Source organism: Haliotis rubra, unplaced genomic scaffold, assembly GCF_003918875.1.
Source record: "Haliotis rubra isolate DU_JTF1 unplaced genomic scaffold, ASM391887v1 Scf197, whole genome shotgun sequence".
In the NCBI taxonomy this organism is placed as follows: Eukaryota; Metazoa; Mollusca; class Gastropoda; order Lepetellida; family Haliotidae; genus Haliotis; species Haliotis rubra.
This window is the reverse complement of record NW_025765969.1, coordinates 1,474,102-1,483,126: the sequence shown is the minus strand read 5'-3', so window position 1 is coordinate 1,483,126 and position 9,025 is coordinate 1,474,102.

Genomic DNA, 9,025 nt, shown 5'->3' with positions numbered 1-9,025 from the left:
TCAGAGTCAGGCACCCAATCGCCAGCACACAAAGTCAGCCGCCTAACCCACTCCAGCTACCGCGACTTCCACAAAAATGGAAGTCGGACAACTGGTAGTCTAGACTGCGGGCTTTGTGTACCCCTCTGATAAGTGTTAATTGGCACGGCTCCCACGGCCGAAAGCTATGATTACACTAAAGTGTAATCCCAAATATAACACATGTTGCATTTGACCACTTTCTAAATGGCATTGTGTAATCATAGCTTTCGGCCGTGGGAGCCGTGCCAATTAACACTTATCAGAGGGGTACACAAAGCCCGCAGTCTAGACTAATAGTTGTCCGACTTCCATTTTGTGGAAGTCGCGGTAGCTGAGTGGGTTAGGCGGCTGACTTTGTGCGCTGGCGATTGGGTGCCTGACTCTGAGGGTGTGAGTTCGAATCCCGGATGGGACTCAACTCAAAAAGTACTAGAATTTGTACTTTTACTAAGAAAGTGTAATCCCAAATATAACACATGTTGCATTTGACCACTTTCTAAATGGCATTGTGTAGTCATTATACAAGACAAATTTAGAAATGTTTAGAAAATTTTACTTTTAAATTTCATGTTAGCATTTGTTATTTCAACAGAACAATGGCTAGGACAAATCAACTGATTAGGTAACTAATGAAATCATGTGGATTGACAGTGCCATCAAGTGAGTGAGTGAATGAGTATGGTTTTATGCCGCTTTTAGCAATATTCTAGCAACATCGCGGCAAGGGACACCGGAAATATATCCATATGTGGGGTGTCTCGAATCCGGGCCTTAGGCGTGACGAGCTAACACTTCATCCACAGGACTACCCGACACCTCTGTCACTGACAGAATATTCTATAAAGCATCAATTAAAAGAAGACTCGAGATTATACCAATACAAAGTACTAGAATCTGTACTTTACTGGCAAAGTACTAGAATGTGTACTTTACTGGCAAAGTACTAGAATCTGTACTTTACTGACAAAGTACTAGAATCTGTACTTTACTGACAAAGTACTAGAATCTGTACTTTACTGACAAAGTACTAGAATCTGTACTTTACTGGAAAAGTACTAGAATCTGTACTTTACTGACAAAGTACTAGAATCTGTACTTTACTGGAAAAGTACTAGAATCTGTACTTTACTGACAAAGTACTAGAATCTGTACTTTACTGACAAAGTACTAGAATCTGTACTTTACTGACAAAGTACTAAAATTGTACTTTACTGAAAAAGTACTAGAATATGTACTTTATCGAGTAAGCGAAAATTAACATGTTATGTTACCAGACCGCCAAACTTTTCTAGATTTCCACGATTTCCAGGTTTCCGTATGTCAGAGCTCGCTGTACGACAGAGCACCACGTGTTTGCAAGGATTAGAAGGAACGTAGTGTTGCAATATACAAGTGCTTCGATGTATCAAATAATACAGATTAATAATTATGCATCCAGTTAAATGAATTGGTCTCAAAATTCTGAACTGATTATTGTACTAAGTTGCGCAATAGGACGGGACCCAGTCAACAGGAAACGAGACTGTTGTGTAATCAATGTTTTGACTTGAAGGATCCATGTGAATGGGAGTACAACTTACATCGCCTGGACCTATATACTGGACCCTGTCATCAGACCCTCAATCACGCGTCGCCCGCCCAGCCCCACCCTTATGTACCACCTTGTACCGAGATACTTCCTAACAAACGTGCCTTAATCAGAATGAAGCATTCGCGTCTATCTTGCCCAATGTGTATCATTCACGTCAGCATAATTCATGCATCATGGCGCTCTGTATCCGAAATATGTATAATATATTCATCCAGCGTCATGTGCACGCTTCTGTACATAGCCAACATAATTTCATTAACCAAAGATTGTGGTGATATTTTGTATGATACATACACGACACTAATCAAAATGCATCATGGGATCATTATACTAAGATATCTTAGTACGACTGTTAACACGTGTTAAGACATCCTTAATACTCAGACCGATTTGTCGTAACTTTCCATTCTATCCAATTATCGTATCCAAGAAAAGGAAAGTTTCCAATTTTCGTTCCATGAAATAATGGTCATTTATGTATTCACAAAGTTACAACGTTCCTGAAAATGCTACATTCATTTTTGTTAACGATTAACGAAATTAATTCTAAAGCAACATGATCAGGACAGCCAACAATGAAGATTTCAAATTATCAATGTAAGAAATCATTTGAAGAATTCTATCGTTGATAATTGTTTGACCATAAATCTGTTAACATCGGCGGGATGCATGTTCCGCTTATCATCCTCCATATACTCTTTCAGCATGTATATATTTCTAACACTTGTTTATATGATCTGACCTAGTATTTCAGCCGTACATTCATATGATCGTTTATACGAGTATAAGCATTGTGATCCTACAGACGATACTCCAAATGTGATTTCACGAGAAGATATTTCTTGGGAAATAAAGTCTTTCCACAACGACTCATCGTCGGCACCCTTTGTTCTTATCAGTACTAAGTGAGTGAGTATGGTTTTACGCTGCTTTTAGCAATATTCCAGCAATATCACTGCGGGGGACACCTGAAATGGGCTTCACGCATTGTACCCATGTGGGGAATCGAACCCGGGTCTACAGCGTGACGATTGAACGCTTCAACCACTAGGCTACCCCACCCAGCGTTATTGCCTGAAGTTTCAGATATTTGCAGGCCCTTGTTGCCTTCAGTAAATTATCTGTCAATTTTTGTTTTTACTGGAATCTTTCCCATAATTATTTTTCTTTATTAACGTTCGGGAATCATCCATGATCCATCATGTTACGAATACTAGACAGTTTCACTTCCTGGTACTTCAGCCTGGTTCCCTGGGTCTGTTGCGCCTGCGTTAACGCTCAGTGTCGGAGCGTTAGCGCAGGCGCAACAGACCCAGGGAACAAGGCTGCTGGTACTTCAGCACTTTGCGCATAGGAATGTCAACACCAGTCTTAACAAGTAAATTCAAACCTCTCTCCACCATAAGCTTCGCTAATTGACTTTGTAGAAACCGTGTGAAACTGTGTACAGTGTAGTCTATTTTGTTTTTATTGGTTGGACTTAAAGAAAAGAGCCTGCAGATTTCATTCAGGGAATGTAGATTTTAAAGCCTGCTGGCGGCCGCAGGCCCTGATGGTCAACTGGCAAATTCAATCAACCTTTATTTCCGTTTTAATGAGGCCACAGGCCTTTAGTACATGAAACATACATACATTTATATTCGCCCGAGTAGTAACTTTTACATTTTTTCAAATATTATTATTTATATGGAATATAAACATTGATAAATGATAAAATGTTTGTACTTGTTAGTAATGATATAACTGTAATAACGTTTGGATATCTATAAAAAGAGATTCGGTAAATATTTTCTTCTAAGGTCTAAGTACGGCGGACAACAAGAAGGAAATGGTACTCATCCTCGACAGTAATTAAAACACATAGTTGGCATAGTCTCTCTTGTCGATTAATATTAGTATAGCGTCCAGTTTCTATAAATAAATCATGAGATGAACATCAAAAACGTGATAATGCAACTGGGAACTTCTTTACTGTTATCTACTGAGAGGTACCAGGGGCGGTGGGGTAGCCTAATGGTTAAATCGTCGGCTCGTCACGCTGACGACCCGGGTTCGAATCCCCACATGGGCACAATGTGTGAAGCCCATTTATGGTGTCCCCTGCCGTGATATTGCTGGAATATTGCTAAAAGCGGCGTAAAACCCAACTCACTCACTGAGAGGTACCATTCCAAACTTATTTGCTCTTTAAAAATTTTGTAATAGAAACATTTGTTTGATAGAGTCAGCGATTCAAACCAACTGCAAACACTGCCCCCTACTGCTCCTCTCAGTACCGACTGTAGTCTCTCGTACAGACCCTGAAGCAAATATATCCAAGAAAGCCCACACAAGTCTAGAAAACGTGGCAAGTCTAGATTTCCTCAGCTTCAGGGCTCCTTTTCATTATATATTTTTTTTATTTACTATGAACTTTTTTCAGTAAAATATGTTCATTTCAGAGACTAGTTGTTAGTCTATACTGACTGTAAACCCTGTCTGCAGCCATGGTGGCCCAGCCGAGATACTTCACACCTCCAGGCTAGCTTCCTGGATACTGTCTGTTGTATAAGTTTAAAATCCAGATTCGGATTTCGAGTTTGTCTGCTAAAGCTCGTGGCTTACAGGGACATATATGTCCTTCCCCTTCAACCCTCAATTTCAAGTCCAATAAAATCAAAATATCCCACGCACACAAATACACTTCACAGTTTCGAATTCTGCGGAAAATTTCCTGTTTCTTGATACCATCCACTATTATTTTAGACAAAGCTCAAGTGCTGAAAATGACCTTTCAAAATAGGCTTCATCGAAAATGTCGCCATTTTTGACACAGTACGAAATCGCGATTCACAGCGTTATTTGCTGTATGTTTTGAAATGTGAAAATCGGATAATTACTGGGAGTATTGAATTTCAAAAATAACATATTCATGATCACTGATATCAGTTTTACATGAAATCGCTAATTATAATTCTGAAACGTTGCCGATGAATCTAGAATCGGTTGGGATGTTTTCGAAAATGCACTTACACGAACGCCGTAGAGCGCTTTCCGCCATATTGGATAGTGTTTACAAAATCACGTTTCGCGAAGGCCGGTATTGAGACGCCTATTACATCACGTATATTTCATATTCAGCTTCGAAAAATGCATCACTGAATTCCCCATACATTTTAGAATCAAATTGCAACTGGTCTGTGTCACCAATACCAACTGTCTAGATAAAATGAGACGAAACATATTGGGTGTGAAAACGAACGCTGTGCTTGAAAGACTGCGCTTGTCTGAAATGTAAACAAAGACAAATTCCGATTTTACACTGCGTAGCATTTTCTGAAATTTTTCAACATTCATCCGTCTATTCATTGCTTGCAATGGCTCAATACCTTTGGAATATGCATGGAAAGAGTATCGTAGCAAGAAATAGGAAATTATAAATAGATACAATGCAATGATTTGATAATTCATAAGAAATTGTCAAAGTTTCCGTGCAGCGTGACGCCATGACTGACGCAAAATCACGCAGAACGACAACGGTAATTATCTGCATTTCTGGCTTTTTCTCTTACTTATAGTGAAAACGATAAAAACATATAACAATACACAGATAGTCAGAATCATTCTGATTACTTACATCTCATATTTATGTACAAACGATCCCTGAATCAATGGAAGGGTCCTCGCAAAATCCTGTGTACCCTTGTCAGCAAAGCCGCCATTTTGTAAGAAATCGGTCAGCGGTAGTGATGTCATACGTCAACATTGTTCTACATATTAGGCAATTTCTTTGAGGTGAAGGTCGGTTGAACAAGAGTAAACACAATCGCCCAATCCTTCCGATTACACTGTCAGTATTATGGTGTATATTTTGCGTATAGTTCAGATACTTTTTCATGAAACTGACTTCAGTATCTACATTTAGCCTTGTTCAATATCATATCATACGTGCATATAGGGTTTACGGTGTTTTATTCTTTGAAAGTTTTGATTGTTTGAATCATATTTACATAAGAAATTGACATATTTAGTGCAATACACCATATTCTAAACCTTTACACAAGTGTTAGAAGATCAAACGTAGCCATAACTGCAACTACTTTAGTTCCTATGATGTACAATATTCAATTTATTTGGACTAATATTGCAATTTCATATGAACAGGTTAATGAACGGTGATTTAATTCAACCTTATATGTAAAACTGATAATATTAATGAAAATGATTTATATATGGTATGAAATGTATATGCACACATATTTAAAGGAATTGTCTTGTTCATTGCATAATTTTGTGTCGTTTTATAGACAAAAGAATGATGCATATTGATCGGCCAGGTGCGCGTTTGTTGGAAACGTTTTATGATTCTCTATCATTGTTTTCGATAATATAATCAATTCATATTCGATTAAATAATATTGTGATGACAGGATATCAAACTCTAACTACATTTATAGGAAAATTGTTGAAAAATATATATACCATCTCATGTGTTAATTCGGACAAATCTTACATCCATATTCTAATATATAGTTCCATATATAAAAAGCTATCTTTTTGCATCTTTCATTGCATACGTATGAAGAGAAATAGCTACATAATCATAAACAAACAAAATTCTTATCCCAAACAAAATATTCGGGTGTTGTGAAATATTATTTTTATTTACGTTAAATTGATGCCAAACAGGTGCGCGTGTTGTTCACAATAAGATACGCTGTCAAACCGTCTAATTGTTGATATATTCAGGACACTATTTAAATGGAAAAATCAGTCATTTTATGTTTTGTCTAAAGAGTGTTAAATTCTGACGTAGAAGCCGAGACCTTTTATACAATTAATGGAAATTAGGTGAGATATATACTAATCAGCATACCAATGTCGTCTTTTTCCGACGTCGCAAAATGCATAAAACAAGCAATGACGTCAACTAAAATGTTGTATTATTTTCAGCAATTTCATTACATTTGAAGATATGGCTAGTATTCTGGTAATAACGATGCAAAATTAGTCAAATTACATCTACACAAACAGGAGAATATGGGAATCTAAGAACTAACTTATATATCGGATAGGGCCATCCAAATCGCTATTACGTGCTTTCACATGTAATACGTTGTCATTTTTCTTGTAAATTGTGAAACTACCAAACTGCATCCGCTCACATTGGGGAACTTTGAATTGGAATAGTTTGGTTCACCATGAACATAAAATAACGAAAATATAGCGTCCGTATCCACAACAAATTCTCTCCAAGTGATCTGAGTTACATTGACCTAGTGTTACGCATAACGGAGTTATGCCCCCTTATCATTATACGTGTATGACCTCTCTGTCGTCGTTTGACGTCATAGAAGAAAATCCATTTTTGACATTTATTGCGAGTCATTTTTAATGTTGAGCGTATAACGTTATGCACAAGCACATAAACCCAATTCATATACACTTATGTCGTTCAGATATCAGGCTGTATTTTCTTCGCTCACACTTTCCGTAAAGATGCCACATTAAAAAATTCGTAGCACAGTGCTTTTATCGGTGCGCGATAAAAAGCGGATAAATTTACTGTTTTTTAACGCATAACAAACTTTGGACAACATTTAGCAGTGTCTATTTCTCAAACCGCCAAGGTAGTTGCACTTATATTTATACCAACGGATAGGAAATTTAATATTCTACATTTCTGTGTAATTTTATAGCCGTACGTAGATCCAGGACCACGCGAGCGCAATTCTCGCACAACGTTCACTTTTCAAACCGTATGAAAATGTGCGCCTGAAAAAAACTCGGCATCAAGGGGTATGTATATGTGTATGTGTATGTGTGACTGATGGTACTAGCCCAGACTTAAGCTGGTTTTATAGTGCTAGCTCACTGAGATACCATGCCGCAGTGAAGCATGAATACCCCACTCAGACACATTATACTGACTCCGAGCTGACCAGTCCTTGCTGTACCCATTAATGCCGAGCGCCAGGCAGGGACCAACAAGTACCATATTTTAACGTCTTTTGGTGTGACGCGGCCGGCGATCGAACCCGCGACCTTCCACTCTCCGGGCTAACCACTACACCACTTAGGCGGTTTGAAAACAAGCATGTGTATGTGGGTGTAACAGTCACTGTTGAGTAAATGCGGCATGGTTCGACCTGTAACTTGCCTCAGCAGACACAACATGTGTTGTATGCTTCAGTGTGGCTTAGGAACGAAGGAACTCTATGCAGCTTCTACCCGGTACAGCGTTGCTCAGCTTCATCTGATTTCTCACCTTGGGATTATTATAGACATGTCGATGTGCCACCCATACAGCTGTGGCGGACACGTCATGGTCTGGCGGACATACTGACCAACATGGCGTTAAGCAGAATCATACTGACTGACTGACTGACTGAGTTTGGTTTCACGCCGCTGTTAGCAATATTCCAGCAACATCACGGCGGGGGACACCAGAAATGGGCTTCACACATTGTACCCATGTGGGGATTCGAACCCGGGTCTTCGGCGTGACGAGCCAACGCTTTAACCACTAGGCTACCCCACGGTCCAGCAGAATCATAAACCTGCGCTCGGACTATCAACTGTGATGCTGTATTTAAATCAACTTACCATTGCACCCTTACAAAAACTGAATATAGGTGAGCGAGTGCGGTCGGCTGGCGTGGTGTGTGGGTGTGCTTGCCTGCGTGTGTGCCTGTGCGTTTGTGCGTGCGGGTGTACGAGCTTGCATGTTCACAACGGTCCACAAAGAGATTTTAGCTTACGCTACAAAGCTCGTATCGCTGTCGGACCTGACAGCAGAGTCTATAGAACAATTCATAGACGCAAAATGTCCGGTCGTGGCCGAAGTGCAGAATCTGTACAAGGAAGGGAAGCCTTATGTTTTTGGTCTAACACAGATTTCAGTTTGGGAACGTGCAACAAAGAACACAGTCTGGTTCCCTGGGTCCGTTGCGCCCAGGGAACCAGGCTGCAAAGAACTGGCATAAAGTCGTTTATAAATCATTTACATTCGGACAACTACCTTAACTCTCCACAAGGGAAATAAGGACATATTGGCATGCCGCATAGTCCGTAGAGATTCCGCTGAGGATACATTTACCGAGTCTGACCTCCAAAGACTCGTCTCTTCCAAGCAAAGGTTCCAGGAAACAAATCCGAGTATCCGAGCTAAGACTGTGTTTTTGAAAGACCCAGGGCCTAGATTTTCGAAGCTCTCTTAGCGCTAAGATAGTCATAAGTTAATGTTAATGTAGGGCACTTACGACTATCTTAGCGCTAAGAGGGCTTTGAAAATTTCGACCCTGTTGTTCATTCATCTTTAAACAAACTTTACAGAGAACTTAGTTCAACCACGCTATGTGACGTCATAAATCTGTGGAGTAGCTAGTACTGTGACGTCACGTTACGACAACGTCACAATGGACGTCGCTGGGG